Source organism: Oryctolagus cuniculus, chromosome 5, assembly GCF_051225735.1.
Source record: "Oryctolagus cuniculus isolate XC-2025 breed Fujian yellow rabbit chromosome 5, ASM5122573v1, whole genome shotgun sequence".
Lineage (NCBI taxonomy): Eukaryota > Metazoa > Chordata > Mammalia > Lagomorpha > Leporidae > Oryctolagus > Oryctolagus cuniculus.
In genome coordinates, this window is record NC_142871.1 from 146,254,933 (window position 1) to 146,274,413 (window position 19,481).

General features: G+C 39.8%; 1 long non-coding RNA gene across 3 annotated transcripts in view; it reads left to right on the plus strand.

Moving 5' to 3' along the window:
* Positions 1-8,572, plus strand: part of LOC149126780 (uncharacterized) — a 131,335-nt gene extending 122,763 nt beyond the window's left edge. For all 3 annotated transcript variants that reach the window (XR_016234751.1, XR_016234753.1, XR_016234754.1), the window contains 2 exons: positions 3,452-3,553; positions 7,373-8,572. This is a non-coding gene — a long non-coding RNA (uncharacterized LOC149126780). The remainder of the gene's footprint in view (positions 1-3,451; positions 3,554-7,372) is intronic.
* The last annotated feature ends 10,909 nt before the right edge of the window (positions 8,573-19,481 follow it).

Below are 19,481 nucleotides of genomic sequence, written 5' to 3' on the forward strand. Positions count from 1 at the left end.
TGAAATACTTGAAATCTGTTCTCTTTATATTAATGAACATTTAAAAAATGTAACATGAATTTGAGATAATATTCAAACCCTAGTGCTACTACTACTAATAATAAATTTATGATTACCTGAATGGCTGTCTCATTCATACTCAACAACAATATTTTAAACAACACTCAAATATTTCAAAGCATTAAACTTTGTTTTATCTTTATATACACAACAGGGAACTCTGTTTTCTTCATCTCAATTATTTATATATTTTATTATATATATTATATTTTATAATTGCCATAACAACTACCAGTGGCATAGCAAGCTTGAGGACAAACATTACTGATGCTAGGCAAGCAGGGAACTTAATTGATGGCAGCAGAGATATGTTTGTACGAAAAGAATAGAATAGCTTAGGTACCACCTGCAAGAACTCAGAATACAATGGTAATTGTACAGTTTGATACAAAGAACAAAGAGAATCATGTTATCACAATAGTTTTTGGAGTCTAACTGTGTTTCTTTTTAAAGGAATTTACTTCAAGTTTCACACTAAGTAATTGGACTTAAACAAATATCCACCTCTTACAACACAGAGAATTAAATATTGCTGTGGATGTCTATCATTTGTAGGTTTTATACTTGCCATCCAGGTTTCAAATGTCTTGGGGCCAAGCTTTGCAAAACACAAACTACCACTTTGTTCTATAATTCTTTCTTTTAACCTTAATTACTTTATTTTTAAAATTTTATTTAAGGTATCCAAATGCATATATTTCCTATATACAGGTTCAAAAACATAGTGGTATTTCCCACCACACCCTCCCTCCTGCCCATGCTTCCACCCTTCTTCCTCCTTCCTCTCCTATTCCCATTCTTAATTTTCACCAAGATCTATTTTCAGTTAACTTTATACTCATAAGATGAACTCTAAAGTGAGTAAAGAGCTCAAAAAATAGTACAAAGAAAAACACTATTCCTCAACATTTGATGCAAGGGTTGTTAAAAGCATCTAATAATCCCCAAATGTCAATTTCATTCCTGTAGATTACTTTTAGGTTCTCTATTAGTTACCCCAGATCAGGGAAAATATCTGACATTTGTCATTTTTGGAATAGCTTATTTCCGTAAGTATAATGGTTTCCAGTTGCATTTATTTTGTTGCAAATGACAGAATTTCAGTTTTTTAAATGCTGTGCAGTATTGCATAGTGTATATATACCATAATTTCTTTATCCTATCATCAGTGATGGACACCTGGGTTAATTACATATCTTAGCTACTGTGAATTGAGTTGCAATAAACATGACAACACAATCTATATATATGAAATACATGAAAATTATATAACTTAAATAAAATTGGGAAAAATAAAAACAAAAAAATGGGGTACAGATCACACTTTCATATACTGATTTCATTTCATTTGGGTAAATTCCCAGGAGTGAGATGTCTGGATCCTTTCATAGGTCTATACATTCAAATTTCTGAGATATCTCCATACCATCTTCTGCAATTCTGCACAGTTTACATTCCCAGCAATGGTGGATTAGAATATCTTTTTCCTCACATCCTTGTCAGCATTTGTTGTTTTGATTTCTGTATGAGAACCATTCTAACTGGAGTGGGGTAAAACCTCATTGTGGTTCTTTTTGCATTTCCCTGATAGCTAGTGATCCTGAGCATTTTTTTATGTGTCTGTTGGCCATTTGAATTTCCTCTCTTGAAAAATGTCTGTTCGTTTTTTTTTTTTTCTTCATACTATATGTTGAACTCTTTTGCTTAGTGTAGGGTTAAGCATAGGATCATTAAGTAAGCTGAAAGTAGATCTTTGTAAAAATTAACAGTGAGAATGTGAAAGGGAAGTGGAGGGAGGGTTGGGGCATGGATAGAAAGGAGGGTAACAGGAAGGGTCACTCTATTCCTAAATCTGTATATATGAAATACATGAAACTTGTATAATTTAAATAAAATTTAAGAAGAGAATAAAAACTAAACCAATAGAAAAGTTAGGAGGAATTTTATAAGATTGCTTCTATAATCTTGATGTGGAGAACTCAAGATGGACAAGAAACAAAGAAAAATAAAAACATGTTTTACACATTAATTAAAAAAAAATGCCTGTTAATGTTCTTTGTCCATTTTTTTTAATTGGATTGTTTGATTTGTGAGTTTCTTGAGCCCTTTATAGATTCTGGATTTTAATTCTTTATTTCTTAGTTTAGAGATATTTTCTCCCATTCTGTTGGTTGCCTCTTTACTTTGCTGAGGATTTCTTTTGCCATGCAGAAACCTCTAAGCTTAATGTAATCCCATCTGTTAATTTTGACTTTGCCTATGCTTCTAGGGTCTTTTCCAAGAAGTCTTTGCCTACGCAAGTGTCTTGCAAAATTTCCCCAATATTATCAATATTATCTAGTAATTTGATAGTATCAGGTCATAGATTTAGGTCCTTAATCCATTTTGAGTGGATTTTTGTATAAGGTGTAAGGTAGGGGTCTTGTTTTATACTTCTGCACAAAGATCCAGTTTTCCTGGCACCTTTTGTTGAAGGGATTGTCCTTTCTCTAGGGATTGAAATTAGCTCCTTTGTCAAAGAATGTTGGCTGTAGATGCGTGGATTGATTCCTGGAGTTTCTATTCTGTTCCATTTGTCTACACAATCTGTTGTTGTGCCAGTACAAGGCTGTTTTGATTATAACTGCCTGTAGTATGTCTTGAAATCTGGTAATGTGATGCCTCCAGCTTTTTGTTGTTGTTGTTGTATGATTGCTTTAGCTATTTGGGGTCTCTTGGGGTCTCTTGTGTTTCCATATAAATTTTAACATTTTTTTTCCAAAATCTAAGAAGAATGGCATTTTTAAAAAAATTTAATTTATTTCTTTGAAGGACAGAGTTACAGAGAGAAGTAGAGCCAGAGAGAGAGAGAGAGAGAGAGAGAGAGAGAGAGAAGTGTTCTATCTGCTGGTTCATTCCCAAAATGACTGCCAGAGCTGAGCTCATCCAAAACCAGGAGCCAGGAGGTTTTTCTGGGTCTCCCACTTGGGTGCAAGGTCCCAAAGACTTAGGCCGTATTCTACTGCTTTCCCAGGCCATAGCAGAGAGCTGAATTGGAAATGGAGCAGCCAGGACTTGAACCAGTGCCCATATGGGATGCCGCCGCTGCAGGTGGTGTCTTTAACCTGCTGCGCCACAGCGCCAGACACAAACGTCATTATTTTTATTGGAATCACATTGAATCTGTAAATTGCTTTTGGTTATGGACATTTTGATGATATTTATTCTTCTAATACATGAATATGGAAGATTTGTCCATTTTTTATGTCTTTTTCTATTTCTTTAATGTTTTCTAATTTTCATTGCAGAGATCTTTGGCATCCTTGGTTAAATTTATTCCAAGGTATTAAATTGTTTTTGTAGCAATTTTGAATGTAATTAATCTTAGCAATTCTTTTTTTTTATTTGACAGAGTTAGTGAGAGAGAGACAGAGAGAAAGGTCTTCCTTCCATTGGTTCACCCCCCAAATGGCCGCTACGGCCGGAGCTATGCCGATCCGAAGCCAGGAGCCAGGTGAGTCTTAGTAATTCTTTCTCAGCCATGACATTCACTGTGTATAAAGACTGTCGATTTTTGTGTGTTGATTTTATATTCTGCCACTTTACCAAACTCTTCTTTGAGTTCCAATAGTCTCTTAGTGGAGTCTTTTGGATCCTCTATTTATAGAATCATGTCATCTGCAAATAGGGATAGTTTGACTTCCTCCTTTCCAATTTATATCCCTTTAATGTATTTTTCTTGCCTAATGGTTCTGGCTAAAACTTTCCAGACTATATTGAAAAGCAATGGTGAGAGGAAATCCTTGTCTGTTTCTGGATCTTAGTGGGAATGTTTCCAACTATCCCCCATTCAATAAGATACTGTATATGGGCTTATAAATTACCTTTATATCTTAAAGGGCCAAGTTTTGCAAAGCACAATTTACCACTTCATTCCATAATTCTACCAAGTAGTCCTAATAAGGAACACAACAGTGATAAAAGAAATATATCCTCTTATGCCTTAACGCCAGGCATAGTTGTCTTTTCCATGTTGCAATTTGTTCTTTGTATATAATTCAAGTTTCCTGCAATTGATTTTTGAGATGAATTGTTTTTAGAGGAAGTAGTATGGTATAATAAATTTGGAAGGCTTTATCAGTAAAGCATACCTAAACTTGAATTCATAAAATAATAGCCCTGTGACCTTATACAGTTTTATAAAGTATGGTTACTATATTATTATAGTACACTATAACCTATATTATAGCATTGTGAGAGTTAAATGACATAACACACATGGAAGGGGGATTGGTTCCAGGCCACATCTGGATACCAAAAATTCATGGATGCTCAAGTCCCTTCTATAAAATTCCAATGCATTTGCATATAACCTTTGCATACACCACTTTAAATTGTCTATATAACATATAATGCCTAATGAATGCAAATCCTATGTAAATAGCTGTTAAACTGTAATGTTTAGAAAAAACAATGAGTGTATATGTGATTAGAACAAATACAAATCTTCTGGAGTATTTTGACCCTATTTGATTGAATCTGAAGGTGTGGAGCCTACAAATGTGAGAGCCGACTATAGGTAAAAGATCTAGCACAGTGCTTGGCATATATTAGGTGTTCATTCAGTGCCACTTATTTTTTTAATTTATTTAATTTTTATTATTTGACAAATAGAGTTAGACAGTGAGAGAGAGACAGAGAGAAAGGTCTTCCTTTTCCGTTGGTTCGCCCCCCCAAATGGCCGCTATGGCCGGAGCTATGCCGATCCGAAGCCAGGAACCAGGTACTTCTTCCTGGTCTCTGAGGCGGGTGCAGGTGCCTAAGTACTTGGGCCATCCTCCACTGCCTTCCCAGGCCACAGCAGAGAGCTGGACTGGAAGAGGAGCAACCGGGACTAGAACCAGGTGCCCATATGGGATGCTGGCGCCGCAGGTGGAGGATTAACCAAGTGAGCCCCTCAGTGCCACTTAATGTTAGTTACTACCATCTCCTTCAGATTTCACTCCTCTCCAAGGATGTTATCAGTTCTGCACATGTTTTAGGTTTACTACCTGCTTAGTAGCTCACTATTCTTTGAAAACTTACATGGCAATGTACCTAGCAGTCATATGGGGCAAAGAGAGTACAAGACAGGATTGAAGACACATAACCTGCCTCCCAATTTGCATTTACTCAGTGGTCTGCAAAACATTTTGATTGTCTGGATTAAAAGCACTAGAGAAATGACGCCTCATTTCATATCCTTATCTAATATATACTTTTTATTTTTATTTTTAATTTTATATGGTTTAAGTGCCTCTTCCTTTCAATTGATTCCATTTGGAAAGATGGTTTGTTCTAAAGAAAAGTGCTTGGCTTGTAGCAAGGGTCTGCAGTACATCAAAACATCTACAAGGCCAGTGTAGAGTGCTTCTCATAGACTTTAAATAAAGATTCAAACAGGGTGCATTACCTGGCTCACTCAGCTTGTTCTCTGCAGCCAGTTTCAATTTCACTAAAAGGAAAGAATTGGTAATTAATTATCTAGGCCATGTAATGAGTTTCCATTACTTGGAATTCAATAAAGCTCTTTCATTGTGACCAGGCTGATCAATAGCCTAGAAGGGTTAATAGAAGCCACAGATACAGCTGGGATAATAGAATGGCTATAGGAAATTAGGCTGGGTCCCTGAAGCACTCTTTCTTCTCTCTGGGGATGCTGTTCAGTGGCTCCTGTTTTAGAACACTTTGTGAGGCATTGGGAAATGAGTAAGGTACTGAGTTATTTCACAAGGTAATGAAAATTACCTTTACAAAGTCCAAACAAACTTTATGCCAGAATGACTTTGGAAATTATTGAATTATGTTACTTATGGGTTATCATGCCCTATAGGTGGGCATTTTTTTTTTTTTTTGGTATCAAGTGATTGTCATCTTTATTTTCAATACCAACCTCCCCACTGGCTCACTGCCACAGTTGAATATGTAAAGGATGTAAATGAGAAAAATGCAGCTCGTCTTTAGAGTACCAAGCTTGTGTCATGGTCTACAGAGGAAAAATGGGAAGGACCAAAGGGAGTGAGGTGGGAGTAATTAATTTTCTGTGAAATTTTAAGCTGGAACTCCGGAGATAATATGTTCAAACTTGGGTTTAAAACTGATAGACCCTACAGAGATGCAGACAGTGTACCTGTGGGGGAGAATTAGCATAATAATCAAATTAGATTCACAAGGCCATTACTCTCCCAAGAGAGAAAAATCATACCTTACAAAGAGAAGCCAAAGGGTATAACTAGTGGTATAGGGCTTGTTTGTTTTTAGTGGCTCTCTAATGTGTTTTCTATTGTGCATGAACTCAATTTTTCTTAAGATAACTTAAGTGGATCTCTATTCTTTGCAACCAAAGAATGTTAAGAATGAGGGGTCATCAAAATGTTTATGGAGGGGCCAGCACTGTGGCATAGTGGGTAAAGCCGCCACCTGCAGTGTCAGTATCCCATATGGGTGCCGGTTTGAGTACTTGCTGCTCCACTTCCTATAACAGTCTCTGTTATGGCCTGGGAAAGAAGCAGAAGATAGCCCTCTGTGGGAGACCTGGAAGTAGCTCCTGGCTCCTTGCTTCAGATGGGTGCAGCTCTGACCATTGCAGCCAATTGGGGAGTGAACCAGCGGATGGAAGGCCTCCCTCTCTCTCACTGCCTCTCCTTCTCTCTCTCTGTATAACTCTGACTTTCAAATAAATAAATAAATAACTCTTTTAAAAGAATGTTCATGTAAAATACATGCCATAAATCCACACATTGATTTAAAAAACTTGTCTTTTAAGTTCATTTTCCATGAACCTTTTGAAGTTCCCTTTTAGAACTCTGGTATAATTACTGAGTTTTCCAGGTGAAGGAGCTAATTCTTTAGAACACCCTACAAAATTAACAGCAAATTACCAAGACAAGAACCTGGGTGTGGCAAATTGTAGTTTCCAAAGATGACTGAAATCCAGTATGCTCTTTGGTAATGTAAATTTTGCCACTGCTCCACCAAGACTTAGAGAGTATTTCATTTCTCTCTTGAATCTGAGCAGAATCTGTGAGTGCTTTGACTAACAATATGTAGCACAAATGATACTGTGCCAGCTGTAGGCTTAACTATTAAAAATTATTTTATTTAATTGAAAGGCAGTTACATAGAGAGAGGAAGAGACAGAGAGAATCTTCTATCTGCTAGTTTGCTCCCCCAATTGCTGCAATGGCTAGAACTGGGCCAGGCTTAAGGCAAGAACATGGAACTCATCCAGATCTCTCATGTGGGTTGTAGAGCCCTAAGTATCTGTGCCATCTTCTGCTGTTTTTTTTTCCAGGCACTTTATCAGGGAGCTGGATCAGCAGTGGAGCAGCCAGGACATGAACTGGTGCTCATATGGATGCTTACGTCAAGGTGGCATGTAGTCCATTGTACCATAATGCTGGACCCTAGACCTCACTCTTAACTGCCCTGGCAACTATTGTTTGTCCCTTTGTGTTAGCAGCTTCATAAAAGAAGTGTGACTTCTTGAAATCCCAGTGCTATAAGAAGTACAAGCCACACAGTATCTAGAAGAGAAGACGCTACAGGGAAAGATAGAGGGGGCAGAAGGGATTTGGAGAGACAGTGCAAAGAGCACTGAGCTGTCAGTCACATTAGTAATAAACCATCTTAGAAGTGAATCCTCTAACCTTAGTCACCCCAGGTGATGACATATGGATTAGCGATGACGCTTTGGCCAAGCACTTTCCAAATCCTTGACCTACAAAATCCTGAGCAGAAATGGAATAGTAACTTTACACCACTAAGCTTTGAGTTACCTTGTTATGCAACAACAGATAATCAAAACATGGGGTCAGCTGGCATTTGTGCTCATGTTGTCTCAATTTTATTGGAATAAAGCAATATTTTTTAGCAGTATATCCACTTTTCCAATCTTAAGTTTTCTCTGGGAAATAGAAAAATCATATGAATGCTACATTAATGTCACAGGGAACATTTCAAACAAAATCTTTGATTTGAGAAAGGTACAATTTCAATAGTCATTATGAAAACACTATGGAAGCAGATATAATTGCTACATTGTGTGACTAGATAAGATGAGCAATTTAGAAACATGATCTCAAGGTTCCATCATGTATCATTGATGCCAAATTTAAGATTTTTCTCATTGATGGTTATCTATTTTCCAGGTTGCAGTAGATGAAAGTGCTTTTTGATCCATAGTCTATACAACTGGTACTTTGTTAGGTTCCACTAGTGTTACCAATTTCTGACCAGTATACTACTGGTCAGAAGGAGCCAGATTTCATTTTTTATAAATCCTTGTCAATATTTGTTATTATCTTTTTCATTTCATTCATTCTAGTGTGCATTAAATGGTATCTTGTGGTTTTAATTTGCCTTTCCCTAATGACTAATGATGTTCATTATCTTTGCTTGTGTTTATTGACTATATGTATATTTTCCTTGGAGAAATGTCTATTCAATTATTTTCATTTTTAAATTGGCCTATTTGTCTTTTTGTTGTTGGATTGTAAGATCTTTAAAATATTTTAGGTATTAGATACTGGTCACATATATTATTTGCTAATACTGAGATTTCAGTGACATTGTATTCTCCTGAAAGGCATTGTTTCTTAACCTACTTTTATATTATATATAGGATATAAAACTAAAATAAACCATGGACTCTCATTTAGCCAGGTGCAAACTTCTATGGAATTTTCATGGATTTCATAAAGAAACTGAGATTACTCATAGGAACCCTAAGAAGCTATGCCTCTTGTCTTCTCCCCAGATTATGCTTCTCTCTAGGATCATGCAGGCACAGCCCAATAGGAGGAATTGTGTTACAGCGAAATGAAGAAATACACTCTTTTGGTGAGTAGAATGTAGAGACAGTTTTGTGAAAGAATATCCTGGTTCAGAAAACACCTTGAGAAACCAGGAAATTCTCTGTAGCACTGAGTATGCTGTCTTCAGAGGCAGAAGATATGTGCGCATAGGATAAGGATAACTTATTTTCTCATCCTGGATGGGATAGATAGAAGAGGGGGAGGGAAGGAGGGAGGGGAGGAGGGAGAGAGGGAGGGAGGGGGAGAGAGAGAGAGAGAGAGAGCACTTCAACCAACTGAGAAAGTGAAAGAAGATGGGTGAGGAGAATTCCTAGGGCATATCCTGATGAATTGAAAGTAAAGTGATGTTTTTCTAAGGCTAATCAACAGCACTTGCTTAGCTACCTTTGTCATGTCTGCTTCTCAATTGGAAAGAAAAAGATGAAGTGGAACACTGAGAGCTATTTAAACAGACAGCCAGAAGCCAGAGGGTGGTGAACATTTAGACCCGTCTAATTTTCTAAAGTCTGTGGCTAGAAAAAAAAATCATGAATCCACATACTAATTTTTTAGACATGCAAAGTTACCATTTAAGCCAAACTCAATGTCTTGTGACAAATTCCCTCCCTTCTGTCTAATATCATTACCTTTGATTTTCAGAACCTATCAACAATTTCTAGGCAGCATAGAAACTTAGCATTTAAATCATAGAATTTTAGCTGTGTTCCCAGTTCTGTACTCAGCATGCCTGGTAAAAGGTTATTTGTGTTTTGCTGCAAGGCTCTTGATGATGGGGAAGTCATCACTTTATAATGAATAGTCCAGTAGATATGATGTTTGGGAAATTCTAACTCTTGGCAAATTTTTTTCTTCACTGTACTGTGAGGAGCCTCCATTATCATCACTAGTTATGACTTTGGAACTCAAATATGAAAATTGATTTTTTTAATTTAATACCATCTAGAAATGAAATACTTACATGTTAGTTGCTTTACATTATTATTTACTTATGATTAATTCTTACAGCCCCAGAAGGTAGATGTATCCATTTAATAGTTAAGAAGTGATATTTGAATTCATGATTCAGAGATAATAGAAAGACTGGAATTAACTTTGGTCTTCATGATTCCAATGAGTATGGAATATCTTTTTCCATCCTTTCAGTTTCAGTCTGCAAGTTTCTTTTTTGGTGACGTGTGTTTCTTGTAGGCAGCACACAAATGGGTCTTGTTTTTGTTCATCCATTCAGACAGTCTATTTCATTGAAATGGAGTGTTAAATTATTTACATTCAGTTTTACTGTTGGTTAGTAAAGACATAGTTCTGCCATTTTTCCATAAATACTACTATTGTTTACTTTGGATTTCCTGCATACTTTTACTGGGAGATTTGCTGCCTTCACATTCTTTCATAATGATGATTATCTTTCTGTTTCTCTGTGTAGCACATTCTTTAACCTATAGAATTTCTGATGAGAAATCAGCTGTGAGTTTAATTGGAGATCCTCTGAAAGTAATTTGGTATTTAGTACACATTTTAGAATATTTTATTTATGTTTTACTATTGGAAATTTGACTACAATGTATCATGGTGATCTTTTATGGTCATGTCTATTAGGAGTTCTTTGTGTTTCCTGTACTTGGATATCACTTTCTTTCTCCAAATTAGGAAAGTTTTATGTAATTATTTCACAAAATAAGCCTTCTAATTCATTCCCTTAGTCCTTACCTTCAGGAATTCCAGAGACCCTCATGTTGGGTCATTTGATTGTATCCCATAAGTCTCCAACACTGTTCTTAATTTTCTAATTTATTCTTTTTTTCTGACTGTAAAATTTCCAAAGATTTGTCTTCTATATGGGATATTCTTTCTTCTGCCTCATCAAGTCTATTGTTAAGGCTTTCCACTACATTTTCTACTTGATCTATTGAATTCTTTATTTCAAATATTTCATTTTGATTTCTCTTTAAAGTTGCAAATTCCTGTGAAAAATTTTCAGTCATGCCATGTCATGTTGTGGATTTGTTTCTGAGTAATACTACGATTAATCTTTTGAAATCTGTTTTAGTGTTTCTTCAATTTCTTCATCTGCACATTCTAATATTGAAGTGCTGTTTGCACCTTCAGTGAATGCCCAGCAGTGTGTGCTGAGTGTGGCTTGGGAACTCTTGTCAGTGCTCCAGGGTGGGGCAAATATCCAGGTGACACTCAAGATGGGCACAGTAGATCTCCTCTTGTTATCAGAAGGGGGTTATAGTCCCCTCTGTTGGTGTGGTCATACCCTCACCTCCTCTCTTCCATGGTGATTTATACCCAGGTGTTATCTCTCAGTGGGTACAGTACGGATCTGTGCTGCCGTACGCAATGCATAATGGATCTGTGCAGTCCTCACTGCGAGCATGTATCCCACTGCAGCGACCAACGCCCATACCAACAGGGGGCTCTGAGCATGTGGAGCTGCACACAGTGATTGCCCACAGAACCAGCTACACCCTGCACCCTCATGTGCAGTCGTAGAGTCCTCACAGTCTCAGCATACAAGGCTCCCATAGTATGGGGTGCAGAGGATCCACTCTGTCCCACTAGCCTGCCGGTCCACAGAGAGGCAGATGTCCCCAGGGCCAGCTGCCTGTGTATGCTCTGCCTTGGCAGTTTGAGCCCCAGAGCCTGTGGTGTGCTGGGAAGCCAGGAGCACCTTGCACTCCATTGTGGGTGTCCAGCCCTCCGCTGTGAATCTGCCTAGCCAGACTCATGTCAGTGGGGAATGTGGATTTTTCCCTCTGCTAGAATCTCTGTGTCACACGTGTACACAAGAGCCTCTGACCAAATGTTGCTTTCTCCTGGTTGGTTGCACCAGAGTTGCTGTTGCCACTACTGCTGATAAGATGGCATCTTGTCTCAGGCAGTTGCTGTTATGTCTTTCACCTGGGCTTCCACAGCTGCTGCTTCAGCTCCAAATGGTGCCCGCCCTGTATTCCAGTTGCTGGGTGCCACTGGGAGGATAGTGTGAGAGAAACGTGCCCTCTTTTTTTTACTGGGTCAGTGTGTACCCTCTTCCTCTTAGGGCTGAAGGCTGAACTCATGCCACAGTCTCCATATGGCTATATTAGCAGTGGTAGCGATGCTGCAGATAATCTCACCTCACTCTCAAAATCTGGCCCTTTCTTGGGCTCTCGGCTGCTAGAGTTGTGGGTTGTGTCCATGTTCCTGCTGCACATCCACAGCCTGCACACAGGTACACAGCATTCTTCTTTCTTCTGTAGAATTTCCGTTGCATTTTTCTCTCTAACTCTCTGCTAAGATTGTACTTTCTTTTTAAATTTTATTTATTTGAAAATCAGAGTTACAGAGAGAGAGAGAGAGACAGAGAGTTCGGTCTTCTATCTGCTGGTTCACTCCCCAGATGGCCGCAACGGCCGGAGCTGCGCCAATCCAAAGCCAGGAGCAGGAGTTTCTACCGGGTCTCCCATGTGGGTGCAGGGGCCCAAGGACCTGAGCCATCTTCCACTGCTTTCCCAGACCACAGGAGAGAGCTGGATCAGAAGAGGAGCAGCCGGGACCAGAACTGGCACCCATATGGGATGCCAGTGCTTCAGGCTAGGGCTTTAACCCGCTGTGTCACAACGCTGGGCCCAAGAATGTACTTTCTGCACTGTTTTCACTGTTTTGTTTTCTTGCTTTGTTTTTTTTTTTTTTTTACTACTTATCCCTGGTGTAGTGCAATATACCGATCCCAATTCCACCATCTTGGAATCCTGGCAGTTTCAAATGTGTATTGTTGTCATACCACTCCACTCGAAAGTTAAAAACTCTTAAGATGGAGTATTATAATTGTGAATCTTGTATATTTAGTGTCTTTTTTTTTAACATAAAAGGTTTAAATAATGGGTGGCAGGACTATTTCATTCTTTCTTTCTCTTTTTAAATATTTATTTATTTATTTGAAAGGCAGAGTTACAGAGAGGCAGAAGGATAGAGAAAGAGAGAGAGAGAGAGAGAGAGGTCTTCCATCCATTGGTTCAATCCCCAGATGGCCGCAACAGGCGGAGCTGTGCCAATATGAAGCCAGGAGCCAGGAGCTTCTTTCAGGTCTCCCATGCGGGTGCAGGAGCCCAAGACTTGGGCCATCTTCTACTGTTTTGCCAGTCCAGAGTAAAGAGCTTGATTGGAAGTGGAGCAGCCAGGACTGGAACTGGCACCCATATGGGACGATGGCACTGCAGGTGATGTTTTTACCTGCTACGCCACAGTGCTGGCCCCAAGATAGGACTGGTTCTGACAGTGCCCACTCTCTATTCCCTCTTCAGCAAGCAAATAACATCAGACTCCTATAAGGTGAAACATCTGTTGAATATTTCTTGTTGTGAGGCTCTATGCCAACGGGCCTAAATAACGTTATTTAGAGTGTGACCAGGCTTCATATTGAATTAACTCACAACCTAGTAGCTACAACAGAAAGTAATACTGTTAAGTACTGTGTTAGTGGGACAACATACAGTGAAACATTCACCAACAACCAAGCTTATTGTGTACTTTGTCTTTTTTAGTTCATACTTTTTTTCTATCTTCAAATCACGTTCAACTTTTGTTTTCTTGATGTATCTTACTGCTTGGAAAAAATGGATATCTAGTTGTTAGCTTGACAAATGATAAGAACTTTATTTGTTCCGGTGTCCAACTAGATTTACGTAGAGCCAAACAAACTGGGAAATCAGCATCTGTCATTTGGGTTAGAGTTGCATCAAGGCAGAGGCTCCCCAAGATAAGGAAATGGAATTGAAGAAGTATCCATTTCTTGTGAATAGAATCTGTAGAAGCAATATGACCAACAAAGTTTCATTTTTAAAAAGTTGCTGATTTACTTTATTTCATCTACTTGAGAGAATGATAGAAAAAGAAAAAGGTGGAGACAGAGACACAGAGAGGTTGACTTCCATCCACTAGTTCAATTCTCAAATGCCTACAATAGCTGCCAAAGCTGAACCAAGTTGAAACCAGGAGCTTGGAACTTAATTTGGGCCTTCCACATGGATGGCAGAGGCCCAAGCACTTGAGTCATCATCTGCTGCTTCCTATGGTACCCATTAGCAGGAAGCTGGATAGGAAGCAGGGTAGCCAGGATTCGAACTGGTTCTCTAATATGGGATGTTGATGTCCCAAGCAGTGGCTTAAGCCGCTCTGCCACAGTGCCACAGTGCCTACCTATGTAGTCTCATTTTTTAGCCACAGATTTTTAAGTCTTAAAAATAAGTTTGCTTATTTTGATGGTTATAGAGTAGACTCTGAACTAACAAGCATTGCATGACTTTAACTGCATGCCTTAAAAATTATGATCAGGCATAGAGTTCTACATAAGATTCTCTGGATCCCTATCTTGTGACATGTAATGGGGTCTTCATATTGGATGAGGAGCATTGCAGGTGAATAAAGGAGCATATTGATATAACATTTTTAGATATAGCATGCCTTTGAATCTCTTATAGGCAGTCTTAGACCTTGGACTAGAAATGAGTTCTTCACTATTTGAACAAAGTTTTTTTTTTTTTTTTTTTTTTTTTTTTTGACAGGCAGAGTGGACAGTGAGAGAGAGAGAGACAGAGAGAAAAATCTTCCTTTTGCCGTTGGTTCACCCTCCAATGGCCGCCGCGGCCGGCGCACCGTGCTGATCCGATGGCAGGAGCCAGGAGCCAGGTGCTTTTCCTGGTCTCCCATGGGGTGCAGGGCCCAAGCACCTGGGCCATCCTCCACTGCACTCCCTGGCCACAGCAGAGCGCTGGCCTGGAAGAGGGGCAACCGGGACAGAATCCGGCGCCCCGACCGGGACTAGAACCCGGTGTGCCGGCGCCGCTAGGCGGAGGATTAGCCTAGTGAGCCACGGCGCCAGCCTGAACAAAGCTTTTTAAAATCTTTTATAAACCTAGCATCATGCAATTTCATTTTACACTTTATTATCTCATGGACACAGGGGCTTTTAAAAGCCAACTTTTTAAATAAAAGGGTCATAAATTGATGAGCAGGAAGTTGAGAACTTAGAGCTCTCTGCATGGTGCAGACAACGAATGCAGGCTGCTTCGGAGGCTGTGTGGCTCCCTCATCCAGCTGTGCGGGCCATGTAGAGGGGCCCCACAGGCTCTGCACTGGGAAGCTATGGAGAAGAAGAAAACTTTTCTGGGCAGGCAAGAATGAAAGGGGCGTGGGCAGGAACTGCCATGAGATAAAATCACTTAAAAGCTGTTTAAATATACTCGTATATCTAAGGCTGCTTTGGAATATTTGTTTTTTAGCCTTTTAGAAGAGCCCTAGGGCTGAAGGAAGATGATATGAATCAAGCCACCTCAGGGATGTTGTGGGTAAATGATAGTTTCTTCATTGGTTCTGCCAGTATTTATTGAGTAGTATTATCCTAAATTTCAGTGATGATAAACAAGATTGAGCAGCTCCCCCAGAAACTCTAGGAGCTGTCTGAATAGCCTGATCTCTTATTTCACAAAGTAAATAGAGAAACCAAATTTCAGGTGAAAAAACCTTTTTTATTAAAAAAATCATTTCTTTTTTATTTTGAAGTGGTTGCTTTAATTATTCAAAAGTAATATTACAGATATATGTAGTTTGATTTTAATTATGTATATTATATATATTTATTTAATTATATATATATATATATACGACTTAAAGAACAGAAGTCAAAGGTCACCTCCATATAGCTCAATGATATCATAGAATTTTAAGATTTTAAAGGCCCATGTTGAAAGGCTCATTTGTTCAACAGTGTTTGTGAAGTGCTATCAATACTAGGCAGTGCTAGTGTCTCAGTCAACATTGTTACAATGGTTATGACATACTGGTCTGGTGAACCTTCTTGTCTGAAGGGGAGGGAACTAATATCTCTGTTCTGTGCTTCACTGTATATTGATTGCTTTAATATCAGGTCAATCCTAATTACCCTCCTGATTCTGGTAAATTCTGAATTCTAGGGAAAGATTTAATATAAGCTCCAGGTATTTGTTAACAGTTTTTTGTGCCTGGAGCGCATGGGTCAGTGGCCAGTAGGAATTTATCTCACATTGTAAACAAAGTCCTAAACTCCAGAGGGCAAAAGGCACAAGGACAGTGACAGACCCAGACTGTCGAGTTTCCAGTTGAGTTACCCTCTATCTCACTCTCCTTGGGTTGAGTTATTGTGATTTTTCTTTATAATGGAAGGGCCTGCCATGACAAATGGCATATCTTTGTCTCTCTCCTTCTCCACTGCATGCCTAGTGCCACATTTGTGCCTGGTACATAGGAGATGCTCATTGAATTTTGGTAAAGGAATTAATGAGTGAAACAAAGGCCTTTTATCATAATTAAATACAGCTTATAAGATACCCTGAAAAGACAGTGGATCTAGCTTTGCCACTAACACATAAAATCAATGAGTGAATTTTTTATTGGATTTGCTCATCTTTGTTGTGAATGTCTTATTAGTCACTCAAACATCTTTCCTACACTTTTATTTTTAGGAATGAAGCTCCATACAATCAGAAATCATTCATTTAACCACTACGTATTTGAGTATTTGGCCACACACAGGGTTTCCAGAATAAGTCCTCAGAGTTTCTAACTAAAAATAATCACTTAAATTAGAGCAGAGAGGCCATGGGATGCCTTCATTTGTATCTTGTAGCCTGGCCCACAGCTTCTATTCACAGCTGGCCTACACATTGATCAGGAAATGACGTCTCAGAACAGAGAAGGTTGTTTACGTAAAGAGGACTGTTGTCTGCCTAGAGGACCAGTTGATAAAGATAGCAGAGATTTGAAAAGGGAGACAGCTCAGTTTCCTTGGGACACCTAACTGGCAGTTGAAAAATCTCTGTTTTAATTTTGTTCATTTCATCCTATGATTGTAAATGAAATATTTCTTGGTATACACACTGAAAAGAACAGTTCCAGCATGTCCCCTGTACAACACACATTCCAGGTTTATTTCAGCACCACTCACAGCAGCCAAGGAATGTTTTGATTTATGAATGGAGTCAAAGAATAGCCTATTATTTTTCTATTATTTTTTGCACTTAGGTTAGCTGAAAGTAAATGTCACAAAATGTATTTTAGAAGCAAAATATATGTCCCCTATCAAAGTTATATAATAAGGTACAGTTATACCTGAAGGCATTTTGATTTAATTTAAAAAATGATAACCTAGCACATAATCATGCTCAAGTAGTTTGAACTTCAAGTAAGAAAGCTGTCTAGGTAATTGAGTGATAGAAATTCCCATTTAGAGCAAAAACTGATTTGGTAAACTTGTATGGTCCCGTATAGAATGGGCTTGGTTTAGAAGTTAGAATTCAGGATCCTTGGCTTCTATTATGTTAGTAACATTCTCTATGACCTTAGAGAAAGGTCATAGAGAAAACTTAAGTGCTCCATTTCTTAATCCCCATTTTTATATAGTGAAAATTGACTCTCAAAGGCTATTGTACTCCCTGGAAAGATGTCAAAACCTTAACCTCAGGCCGGCGCCGCGGCTCACTAGGCTAATCCTCCGCCTAGCGGCGCCGGCACACCGGGTTCTAGTCCAGGTCGGGGCGCCGGATTCTGTCCCGGTTGCCCCTCTTCCAGGCCAGCCCTCTGCTGTGGCCAGGGAGTGCAGTGGAGGATGGCCCAGGTGCTTGGGCCCTGCACCCCATGGGAGACCAGGAGAAGCATCTGGCTCCTGGCTCCTGCCATCGGATCAGCGCGGTGCGCCGGCCGCAGCGCGCCGGCCGCGGCGGCCATTGGAGGGTGAACCAACGGCAAAGGAAGACCTTTCTCTCTGTCTCTCTCTCTCACTGTCCACTCTGCCTGTCAAAAAAAAAAAAAAATAAATAAATAAATAAAAACAAAACCTTAACCTCTGGAACCATGCTTATGCATATGACCTTATTTGCAAATAGGATCTTTGCAGTTGTGATCAGGCTAGCATTAGGTCATGAGGGTGGACTTTAATCCAATTGGACTGCTTTCTTTCTAAAAAGAGAGAGATTTGGACACAGAAACTCAAAGGAAGGGTGCCATCAAATAAGAGAGGCAGAAATTGAAGTAAGGCAGCTGCAAGCCAGGAGCAGTAAGGAACAACTGGCAGTCTACTGGCAGTCACTAGTAAGAGACAAGAAGATTCTACCCAGCGACTTAGTGGGAGGGTGGCTAGCTGGTGCCTTGATTTTGGGCTAGGAGCTTCAAGAATTGCAAGAAGATAAATTTATGTTCTTTTAAGCCACCCCATTTGTGATAATTTATTAGAGCAGCCATACAAATCTAATAAACAGCATGGGATTGTGAGTTAAAATATGATAATATATGAAAAATTTCCCCATATCAGAGCACAATAAGTTGCTATAGAGATAAATCATTTTATCTTTTTTAAATATTTATTTTATTATTTATTTGAAAGGCAGAGTTACAGAGGGAGGGAGGGAGGGAGGGAGGGAGAGAGAGAGAGAGAGAGAGGTGTAACATCTGCTGGCTTATTCCCCAAATTGCTTCAATGCCTGGGGCTGGTCCAGGAAAAAAACAGGAGCCAGGAGCTTCTTCTAGGTCTCCCCAATGGGTGCACAGGGCCAATCACTTGGACCATCCTCCGCTGTTTTCCCAGGATCATTAGCAGGGAGCTGGATCAGAAGTAGAGCCAGTGCCCATATGGGATGCCAGTGCTGCAGGTCTGGGCTTTAACCTACTTTGCCACAGTGCTGGCCCCCAATTTATCTTTTTAACCTCAACAGATATCCCAAGTGAATATCTCTAAAGAAGATAATTGTAAGGAAAAGCTAAATTTAAACTCAGATAAATTTTTTTTGACAGGCAGAGTTAAACATTGAGAGAGACAGAGAGAAAGGTCTTCCTTTCGTTGGTTCACCCCTCAAATAGCCTTCACGGCCAGTGCGTTGTGCCTATCCGAAGCCAGGAGTCAGGTGCTTCCTCCTGGTCTCCCATGCAGGTGCAGGACCCAAGGACCTGGGCCATCCTCCACTGCACTCCCGGGCCATAGCAGAGAGCTGGACTGGAAGAGGAGCAACCAGGACAGAATCTGGCACTACAACTGGGACTAGAACCTGGGGTGCCGGCGCTGCAGGCGGAGGATTAGCCTAGTGAGCCGTGGCGCTGGCCCTCAGATAAATTTTTATCATTACAAATATTTTGTTAGCAAAACTTTAGCTTGTGAAAATGAACACTATTGGGGCCAGCACTGTGGTGCAGCAGGTTGACGCCCTGACCTGCAGTGCTGGTATCCCATGTGGGCGCCGGTTCTAGTCCCAGCTGTTCCACTTCTGACCCAGCTCTCTGCTATGGCCTGGGAAGGCAGTGGAAGATGGCCCAAGTCCTTGGCCCCTGCACCTGCATGGGCGACCTGGAAGAAGCTCCTGGCTTCTGGCTTTGGATTGGCACAGCTCCGGATGTTGCGGCCATCTGAGGAGTGGACCAGCTGATAGAAGACCTTTTTCTCTCTTTCTACCTCTCTCTGTAACTCTGTATTTCAAATAAATAAAGTAAATCTTAAAAAAAAAAGAAAATGGGCCGGCACCACGGCTCCCTAGGCTAATCCTCTGCCTGCGGTGCCGGCACTCCGGGTTCTAGTCCCGGTTG